Genomic DNA, 11,602 nt, shown 5'->3' with positions numbered 1-11,602 from the left:
CATTGTGGGCTGTAGCTCATTGGTAGAGCAACATCCTGCAAACACAGAGATGTGTGAGTTCAAGTCCCAGGGAGACCAGATCACAGGAGGGAGAATTGAGTAATACAACATAATTTATGTACTGAACAGCTCCACCCCCAAGGAGGAGCTACAGAGAGTTGAGTATAGAAGCCAGGAGAAAAGCTGTGATGGGACAGTCCTGCCCAATCAGGGACAGTTGGGAGCTATGAATTTGTACAACATTAATCGCACTTGAAAGTTACCAAGTGTGTACAAAAGGGAGGAGTTACAAGGCGATAGATCAGAGACTCAAAGACTGAATGTGCTAATTGATATAGACTATTTTCTAGTTTAAACAGCAGGAAGAGGGGATCAAAACACACATACCAGGGAGGTTGAAAGTTTCTTCCTATATTTATCAATGTAAATTGTGGACCAATTTTTGTTTTATTGACAGTACTGGTATTGATTGATATTGAAAACCTAGGAGTGCCAAAGGAGACTGGCAATTATACATCTGTTGTTGAAGATATTTATATATAATTATAATACATAGCACTAATAAATGTCCTTTTTGCTTGATAAGTGAATTAATAAAGCTATGACTGACCCCCATCTGTGTGTTTATTATCTATCATGGGAAATGGGTAGTGATGTTATATTCTGGGATTTCAGAGGTTGTGTTTGTACAGAAAGACATGGATATCAAAGGCTGCTGCATTGCACTGTTACTAAGAATTGAGTGCTGTCAATAAATGCCAGCAGCTTTCTATTTCCTGCGCTGATTATTGATTTTATTGCAGGACTTGGAACATACATGTGAGTGCCATTTAGCTTGTTGGTTGGTGATATGATTTCAATTTTAAAGAATTCAACAAATTCAGGCAAAGGTGTTATTGTGGCATGAGTTTCTGTGTCATGCATTGCCCCTAGGCATCACACAGTGGATACGTTTTACCTACATTGCCTTCTTAATTGGATATTTTCATCTGAGACACTTATGGCATATTTGCAGGAGAAACAAGGTGAAAAGGTGACCATTTGTGGCTCTCCTTTTCAGATTTGATTTTTGGGTTTCCAAAATACTCCTGGCTTCATTAGCTTTCATGAACAAGTACAGCTTCGTTGCTTAATTGCTTTCTATTTCTACAGCCTACAATCAATACCCCTACACTTGTGGGCCCTGGTATGTGCCCTATTATTTTTCTCTGCACTAATAAGCAGTACAGTTAGTTCATCCACTCTTCTTTACAATGCCTTGTGTGTGTTCACCTCCCTAGATACTATTACTATACAATTGGATGCTTTCCTCCATCTTTACACTTTTACACATACTACAACAAAAGAGAGAGGAGAGCAAAGGGGGCTGACACAGCCAGGAGTAGCTTTGTTGCAAAAAAAAAAAAAAAACAAAAGAAAAAAGGAGAAAGCGCTTTCATTAATAACATTTCTGGGAAAATGGGATAGAACTCAACAACCTATGAACAGAAAGGTGTTCTCCTTATCCTGGTGTGTAAAATACAACAGTTATAACTAGAGATGAGTGAATCATTTGAAACTCGAATTTGTTGGCTTTGTTTTTGTTTCTCAAAAAATTAAGATTCACAGTGAATAAACTAGCAACACTGAAAAGCCTCTAATTGCTTTGAAAGGTTTCTTAGGTGTGTATTAACCCTTTCGCAACCTTGGGTTTTGTCGTTTTTGCTTCTTCGTTTTTTGCTCCCCTTGTTCCCAGAGCCATAGCGTTTTTATTGTTTGGTCAATACGGCCATGTGAGGGCTTATTTTTTGCGGGACGAATTGAACTTTTCAACGCCATTACTAGTTTTACCATATCATGTACGGGAAAACGGGAAAAAAATTCCAAGTGCGGTAAAATTGCAAAAAAAGTGCAATACCACAGTTGTTTTTTATTTATTTTTTTTACCACATTCACTGAATGCTAAAACTGACCTGCCATTCTTATTCTACAGGTCATTACGAGTTCAGACACCAAACATGTATAGGTTCTTTTATATTTAAGTGGTGAAAAAAAATTCCAAAATTTGGTAAAAAAAACAAAAAAAAAATAGCGCCATTTTCTGAGACCTGTAGCGTCTCCATTTTTCGTGATCTAGGGCTGGGTGAGGGCTTGTTTTTTGCGTGCCGGGCTGACATTTTTATTGATAAAATTTTGGGGTAGATCCGTTGTTTTGATCACCCGTTATTGCATTTTATTGCAATTTTGCGGTGACCAAAAAACATAATTATGGCGTTTAGAATTTTTTTCTCGTTACGCCGTTTACCGATCGGATTAATTCTTTTTTTATATTGATAGATCGGGCGATTCTGAACGCGGCAATACCAAATATGTGTATGTGGGGTATATTTTTTATTATTTTATTTTGAATGGGGCAAAAGGGGGGTGATTTAAACTTTTATATTTTTTTTATTTTTTTTATTTTTTTTAAAACTTTTTTTTTTCACTTACTGCATGCTTCTATAGTCTCCATAGGAGACTAGAAGCAGCAGTTGTCTGATCGGCTCTGCTACATACAGGGGACCAGCAGATCCCCTGCATATAGCAGAATTGGTCCTGTGCTATGAGCGCCGACCACTAGGTGGCGCTCATAGCAACCAGATTGTGACAACCACAGGCGTCTGCTGCAGACCCTGGGTTGTCATGCACGCCCATCGGTGACCCGCGATCACGTGATGGGGTCACCGGTGGGCGGGGCTTAGGACGCGCTTCCAGGAAGCGTGCGTTAAATGCCGCTGTCGGAGATTGACAGCGGCATTTAACATGTTAACAGCCGCGGGTGGATCGCGATTCCACCCGCGGCTGTTGTGAGCACATGTCAGCTGTAAGAATCAGCTGACATGTGCTCGGTTCAGTGAGGGCTCAGCGCAGCAGCCCTCACTGAACGGGGGATACGCAAATATGCGTACTAAGACGTCATGGGCTCTAAAGGGGTTAAACCCATTTTGAGCTCTGTAATTCAAACACAGCCTTATTATTGTCCAAGTAACCACAACCTATGTGGCTAAGGGAAAATGGATGGGAACCGGTGGTAATCAGCAACTAATTTAAACACAGCAGTTTCAGACTTTGAAGGCTACTGATATTAACTAAATCATCCAAAAATTATCCCTTTTTTGGGCGGAAGATGCATGCATTGCTGGTGTTAATACACAGGTTGTGCAAATGGAAGAAGCCATGGCTTTTTTTGAAGAGGAGTGCAAAAATTATACATTTTTTCGGAAGTATCATGAGTAGGGATGAGCGAACCCAAACCGGAAAGTACTGCACACCAAAGACAACTCAAAAGATCTCCCTGGCATCGCATTTCTTTAGGGAATGTGCTGCTGACAAGTGACAGGTAGTTTGCACTCTGTGCCTTCAGACTCTGAAGCGAGGCATAAATATTTTGAACCTGAGCATCACCTGTATGACGAGGCATCTGGATTCCAAGTGCAGTGGAATACACACCTTAAAAACCATGACAATTCTGAGATTCCTCCTGCTTCCTCTTCTGCTGCAGTCTCAGCTTCTTCCTCCTGCTCACAATCAACAGGGGCACCTGCCTCCTCGCATTTAGAGGATGTGACAGCATCACCTCCACCAGCAGTGTCACTGAGCATCTCCACAGTGTCCCATGGAAGTCTTCAGCTTTCTATCCCTCAAATATTCAAGAGAAAGAGGAGATACCAACCTAGCCACCCACGAGCCATGGCACTGAATAACAGCATTTCAAAATTACTGGCCTTTGAAATGCTGCCATTCCGGTTGGTGGAGATGGACAGTTTTTAAAAAAATGTTGTCGATGGCTGTCCCACAGTATGTTGTTCCCAGCCACCACTACTTTTCCCAGTGGGCCATCCCTGCCCTGCACAAACATGTTGCGGACAAAATCAAGTGTGCAATGCGCAAAGACCTCAGTGGCAAGGTCCACATAACCACCAATATGTGGACCAGTAAGCACGGCCAAGGATGTTACATTTCCCTAACTGACTCGGCTGGGGCAGAGGCAGAAGGCATTCTACCTCATGTCCTACCACCATCTAGTATTGCTGGACTTTATCTGTCCTGGTTCCCTAATCCTCCTATTCTTCTTCCTCCACTGCCTTCTCATTCAGTCACAGGAACTCCTGCACCACCAACTTGAGCACAGCCAGGGGGAAACGACAGCAGTCTGTTCTTAAACACTCGTGTTTTAGGGGGTCAAATCCCACAATGAACAGGAGTTGCGGAATGGGATCAAACAACAGACAGATGAGTGGTTGCTGCCAGTGAACCTCTTGCCCGACCTGGTGGTGTGCGATTACAGGGAAATCTCATAGCAGCTCTGGGCCTAGACGGTTTGACACATATCCCTTGCTTGGCGCATGTGCTCAACTTAGTGGTGCAGAGCTTCCCTAAAAAACTACCCACACATGTCTGAGCTGCTGCTAAAAGTGCGGGCAGTGTGTGTGCACTTTTGGCGTTTTCACCCTGCTGCTGCTCGCCTGTCTGCGCTGCAGAATCGCTTGTCCTTCATGCTCACTGGCTGATATGCGACGTACCAACAAAGTGGAACTCCACCTTGCATATGCTGTAGAGACTGTGCAAGCAGCAGCAGGCAATAATGAAGTTTCAGCAGCAGTGCGCACGGCTGAGTCGCACTGCAGAACAACATCACTTCACCACCAATGAGTGGGCCTCCATGTGGGACATGTGTGCCATGTTGCGCTGCTTTGAATATTCCATGTGACTAGTGTTTGGAGGGCACCACCCATATATAACATGGGGGATCAACTGCTACATATCAAAGTACTAGAGCATTTCAACAAGAAAAAGAAATATGTAGACAATAGTAATCACCTCACATAATTTTAATTGTACCAAATAAAGACAAGCCACAAACTAATTTAGGGTATGTGCCCATGATCCGGAGCCGCCTGCAGTCCTGACGCTACAGGATAGCCACGCGGCTTCCGCCCTCCTATGCAATTGAGCAGCCTCAATTTTTTTTTTCACATGCAGACTTTCCTCATTGATGCTAATCTATGGAGAAAGTCCACATGTGGATCCGCAAGAGAAATTGACATGCTGGGGGTCTGAAAGACGCCATGTCAGTGTTGATCCGCAGGTGCAAAGACATGTATAGTGGAAATGGGATTTCTAGAACATCTGGACGCTGCAGGTTTGACGCTGTATGAACAAGCAGCTTCAAACCCGCAGGGGCTCCTTATCATGGGCACATACCCTTAAAAACCAAGTTGGTTGTTATATCATATCCATTTTTGTGTTTTTAAATGAGTTTGTGGCTTGTCTTTTTTTGATACACTAAAAATTTATGTGAGGTGATCACTATTGTCTACATATTTCTTTTTCTTGTTCAAATGCTTAGAATATTCCACCAATATGGCCAGCGCTGATGATGCCATTATCAGCGTTTAGCCATGGCCCCACTATCAGTATTTGGTCATTATTCGGTCAGTATTTTTTCTCAGGAGTGGGAGCCAAAACCAGGTGAGAAACAATCAGAGAAAAGGTATAAAAGAAACAAGTGCACCAATTCTGCATTTATCACCCACTCCTGGTTTTGGCTCCCACTCCTGAGATAAAATACTCACCGAATACTGACCAAATACTGATAGTGGAGCCGTGGCCTTACTATACAGCTTATATGCCTGCTGAAAAAAACTATTCAGGCCATGGTGGATGAGGTGGTGGCACAAGAGGAAAAGGAGCAGGAGGAGGAGCAGAGCAAATTCACACCATTATCAGGTCTGTCGTCCACACAGGGCTCGGAGGGTGGGTTATTGTCCCAACATCGGCCAGGTGCCCAACTGTACAGGCAGGGGACAGTTTGGGAGGATGATGAAGATGATGAAAAGGAGGCGGGGGAGGAGGACCAACCATTTTCACAGCAGGATGGCCCTCAGATCAGCTTATGGGCATCCATGGAGCGTGGCTAGGGAATACAGATTACCCAGATGATATACCTTCCACCGAGGACAGCTTGTCGTTGTCTCTGGGCAGCCTGGCACACATGAGACAATATATGCTGCTGTGCTTGCGGAATGACCATAGAGATGCCCGTAATGTTACCAGTGCAGAATACTGGGTGGCCACCTGGATGGATCCCCGCTACAAGGACAATGTACCATCATTACTACTGTCACTGGAAAGGGATAGCAAAATGAGTGAATACAAGCACATGCTGGTAGAAAAACTATTAATGACTTTCCCACCTGACAGCAGGGGCTCAGTGGAACAACAAGGCAGAGGTGGAGGAGGAAGTCGCCAGCTCAGCTGGGGCACCGCCACTACCACGGAAGGCAGGATTAGAATGGCCAAAATGTGGCAAAACTTTATGAGCACACCACAACATCTGACACCACTATCTGATACAGTACATATTAGCAGGAGGCAGCATTACAACAACATGGTGGAAGACTACCTGTCCACACGTCTCCACGTACTAACAGATGGGTCTGCCCCATTTAACTTTTGGCTCTCCAAATTGGACACATGGCCAAGCTTACCCTTTATGCTTTGGAGGTGCTGGCCTACCCTGTGGCAAGTGTACTGTCGGAACGTGTGTTTAGCACTGCAGGGGGGGTCATCAGAGACAGACGCATCCACCTGTCCACATCCAATGTGGGTAACATAACATTCCTTCAAATGAATGAGGCATGGATCCCACACGACTTGTCCATACATTTGGATGACTGGACAACCTTAACAGCTGCACCCAGTAAGTCTTCAACTCTTTTTGCCATTCGTTTAATTTGTGAGCCTCCTCCCCAAATAAAATAACAAAAATACTGTGCTGGCTACCGACTCCTCCACCTCTTCCACCTATACCGCCCCAATCACCTCCTCCACCTCCTCCTCCAATTGGACCTATTCCTCCTGGTTCAAGATTGTTATTTTTTATTTATACTATACTTAGCATACGGACAGGACGCAGATGTACTTATGGACAGTATTAGGTTTTGCATGTGCGCAGTTTTACAAAAACACTGCCTCATGATCTAATGGGTGAAATTTATAAGCTGCAAATGTAAGGTTACTCTGCCACATGTTCTATGGGTGAAATTTTTAACTGGATTGCTGGTAGCAAGTCTCGCTGATGACTGCCAGCTCAACCCAAGATCATACTAACTGCTTTTTATCAGTGGTATTTGTAACATACGCTACTGGAGCAGACATTTTTGAGCTGTAGGGTTACTTTGCCACAAGAAGCGATAGCTGTTAAACAATCTGTTCAAAAATGATGCCTTTATTTATGGAAACAAAAAAAAGGTATACTGTTTTGAGTAATGTCTTATGAACTACGAGTGAAAAAGTAACCCTTTGTGGGATTTTCAACAGGTTTGCTTTTACAAAATGATGTATCAATTACAAATCCTTTTTATCAAGTCTTCCAAACAGGCTTGCTTTTTCAAAGAAAAGAAGCAATGGCTTGTCACCAAGACTTTTCAAAAACTTAGACCAATTTTTTCTGCTATTTCATCTTTCTGTACCCTCAAGAGAGTATGTTTCCCAGCAAGAAAAGACTAAAGAAAATAATTAAATCATAAAGAGGTTGGCCAGGCACTTACTTTCATAAATAAAAACACATAGAATGGTGTAAGATAATTAAAAAATGTAATAATCAGCTTTCTAATCTATTGTTTCTAAGCTTACCGCGCCCCTTGTCGGTCCCTGTATTTCCTATTCTGCTCTCCTCTGCAGCTAATTACTGGTCACATATTCCTCCTGAGCCAAACAATGGAGCAGGTGACTCCTAGCTGTGGGATTAACCAGGGGTGTAATGATCACGTTGGCAGAGTATGTGGCTGTGACCGTGCTCGGAGTGCTGGAGGGCCCATCAGTGTCAGCGATATTTTCTGCAGTTTGTGCATTAGAACTATTGGAGTGAAGAGAGTTACTGACTCCCTATCCCTCAAAATCTATACATACTATTGGTCTATTAGAAGCCAGAAGCTGATGGGACATCACAGGCAATTCGACTATGACAATGGATTGCTTTGCCTTCGCCAGCTGATAGAGGAAGAAGAAGGGGTCGCTTGTTGTGGGAGCAGGGATAGGTGAGAACCATGGCTATTTTTTTTACTTGCTGTATAAACAGGCCACTATGAGGGACATTATACATATATGGGGGTCAGAATGAGGGATAACCTAATGGTATGGGGGCCAGAATTGGGTGACATTATACAGTAAGTGTTAAGGGGGCAAAATTGGGGACAATATAAGTGTATAGTGGCCAGAATGGAGAATATTATAAAAATATTTGGGCCCAGAATGGGGGACATTATTACTGTATGGGGGCAGAAATGGGGGACCTTTTAAGTATGGGTCCAGAATGGGGAAGATTGTTAGTGTATTGGGGCCAGAATGGGAGATATTATCATTGTATCGGGGCAGAATGAGGACATTATAATAATATGGAGTCCAGAATAGGGAATATTATGAATTTATGAAAGACAATATACTGTAACTGTAGAAGAGCCAGAATGGATGGGGGACATTATAATTACATGGGGGAAATTTTAAATGAATGGGGCCAGAATAGGAGACATTAAAAGTGTATGGGGGCTAGAATGGTGACATTCTAAATATATGGGGGCTAGAATTGGTAAAAAAAATAATTATATGGGGTCAGAATGGGGCATGTTATAAGTGTATAGGGGCCAGAATGGAGGCATTACATTATAAGTATATGGGGTCTGAGAAAGGGACATTATAAATGTACTAGATGGTGGCCCGATTCTAACGCATCGGGTATTCTAGAATATGTATGTGGTCGACCGGGCGCAATCATCAGAACGTTGTTTAAATTTTCCGCCAAAATCGCTGATTGGTCGCGGCCGGCAACCGCGACCAAGCAGCAAAACGGTGTTTACATTTGGCGGCAATATCGGTGATTGGTCGCGGGTGGTGGCCGTGACCAATCAGCGAACTGTGTTAGTGAGGACCGGAGAGCTTGTTTAAATTTGGCGATAGAATCGCTGATTAGTCGCGACCGCGACCAATCAGCAGAGCGGTGTTTAAATTTGGCGCCAATAATGCTGATTGGTCGCGGCCGGCAACCGCGACCAATCAGCAGAGCGTTGTTTAAATTTGGCGCCAATAATGCTGATTGGTCACGGCCGGCGACCAATCAGCAAATCGTATTGGTGAGGACCGGGGAACGGAATTGTATTGGTGAGGACCGGGGAGCGGCGCTGCCTGAGCGGCTACTTCCGCTGCGAGAAGCCGGGAGATGAGTCCTCCCTTAACACCCTAGCCGCATAGAGGTCAGCGGCACCGCCGGTCGGGGTCCTTCTGTTGCTAGCGGCCGGGAGATGAGCGCCTCGCGCCGGTCATCTACCGGCTGCATCGCCGCTGACCTCCGTCCTGCAGATGAGCCGCTAACGGCCGTCATCTTTTTCTCAAATCCCGCGTCGCTGATTGGCCGCGGCCGGACCAATGAGCGATGCGGGATTTCCTGGACAGACAGACAGAAAGACAGACAGACAGACGGGATAAGACGATTATATATATAGAAGATTTAGTTTTGAAGGTAAATCCATATTTTATGTTATTGTCACTCACTCACACAACAGAACTGCAGCTTGTATTCTACTATTCTACATTCCTTTATCTCTGCTTTGAAAAATAGATTGATTTTGTCCTTCATGATCCAGGCCAATTTCAAGAAGTGCATTAACACATTAACACATTAACACAGAAAATAGTGTTTCAAGTAGCATTATTGTAAAAGTAATTTAAAATAAAATAATAATTGATAATTTATTAACTGCTGTAAAACAAAATTGATAAAGGGAATTTATATCACAGAATACCTAAATCTCTAAGATCTTAAATCTGACAAGAACTTATTGCTTTTAATATAAAAATATGATTTGTTGTATATTATTCACTAGATGGAGGCCCGATTCGAACGCATGGAGTATTCTAGAATAGGTATGCGGCCGACGGGGCGCAATTAGCAGAGCGGCGTTTAAATTTGGCGCCCAAATCGCTGATTGGTCGCGTTAGGCAACCGCGACCAATCAGCAAAGCGGTGTTTAAATTTGGCGGCAATATCGGTGATTAGTCGCGGGCGGCAGCCGCAACCAATCTGCGAACCGTGTTAGTGAGGACTGGAGAGCGTGTTTAAACTTGGCACCAAATTCGCTGATTAGTCGCGACCAATCAGCAAAGAGGTGTTTAAATTTGGCTACAATACTGCTGATTGGTCGCGGCCGCCGACCGCGACCAATCAGCAGAGCGATACAGAGCGGGGTTTAAATTTGGCACCAAAATTGCTGATTGGTCGCCGGCCGCGACCAATCAGCGATTTTGGCGCAAAATTTAAACAACGCTCTGCTGATTGGTCGCGGCCGTCAGGCGCGACTAATCAGCGACTTTGGGGCCAAATTTAAACCCCGCTCTGCATCGCTCTGCTGCAGAGCGTTGTTTAAATTTGGCGCCAATCTTGCTGATTGGTCGCGGATGGCGGCCGCGACCAATCAGCAGAGCGGTGTTTAAATTTGGCACCAAAATCGCTGATTGGTCGCGGGCGGCGGCCGCGACCAATCAGCGGACCGTGAGGAATGAAGAGCATGTTTAAATTTGGCACCAAAATCGCTGATTAGTCGCGACCGGCGAAAGAGGTGTTTAAATTTGGCTACAATACTGCTGATTGGTCGCGGCCGGCGACCGCGACCAATCAGCAGAGCGATGCAGAGCGGGGTTTAAATTTGGCGCCAAAATCGCTGATTTGTCGCCGGCCGCGACCAATCAGCAGAGCGGTGTTTAAATTTGGCGCCAAAATATCTGATTAGTTGGGGGCTGACAGCCGCAACCAATCAGCAGAGCGTTGTTTAAATTTTGCGCCAATACTGCTGATTGGACGCGTCTGGCGTCCGCGACCAATCAGCAGAGCGTTGTTTAAATTTGGCGCAAAGCTCGCTGATTGGTCGAGGCTGGCGTCCGCGACCAATTAGCACAGCAGTGTTTAAATGTGGCGGCAAGATCGGTGATTGGTCGCGGCCGCTATTTAAATGTGGCGCCCAAATCGGTGATTGGTCGCGGTTTTTAACCTTAGCGCCAAGATCACTGATTGGTCGCGTGCGGAGAGCGCGACCAATCAGCGAATCGTATTGGTGAGGAGCGGGGAGCGGAATCGTATTAGTGAGGACCGGGGAGCGCCGCTGCCTGTGCGGCTACTTCCGCTGCGAGAACCCGGGACATGAGCAACTGCTCGCAGCAGAAGTACCCTGACCCGCAGCGCCGCTCCCCGGTCTTCCCTTCACAGCCTAGCCGCTGATCTCCCCACAGTATCCGCATGGTGTTACAAAGGTCTGGACATTTGTGTTAAAAATCGCTGATTGGTCGCTGGCGCTGCCCGCGACCAATCACCGATTTGGGCGCCAAATTTAAATATCGGCCGCGACCAATCACCGATCTTGGCTCCACATTTAAACACCGCTGTGCTGATTGGTCGCCGACGCTGGGCGCGACCAATCACCCATTTTGGCGCCACATTTAAATAGCGTCAGCGACCAATCAGTACAGCGGTGTTTAAATGTGGAGCCAAGATCGGTGATTGGTCGCGGCCGATATTTAAATTTGGCGCCCAAAT

The sequence above is a fragment of the Phyllobates terribilis genome, unplaced genomic scaffold (genome assembly GCF_046119375.1).
Source record: "Phyllobates terribilis strain yellow unplaced genomic scaffold, ASM4611937v1 Scaffold_1__5_contigs__length_1240528914, whole genome shotgun sequence".
NCBI lineage: Eukaryota > Metazoa > Chordata > Amphibia > Anura > Dendrobatidae > Phyllobates > Phyllobates terribilis.
Note: the sequence above shows the minus strand (reverse complement) of the source record.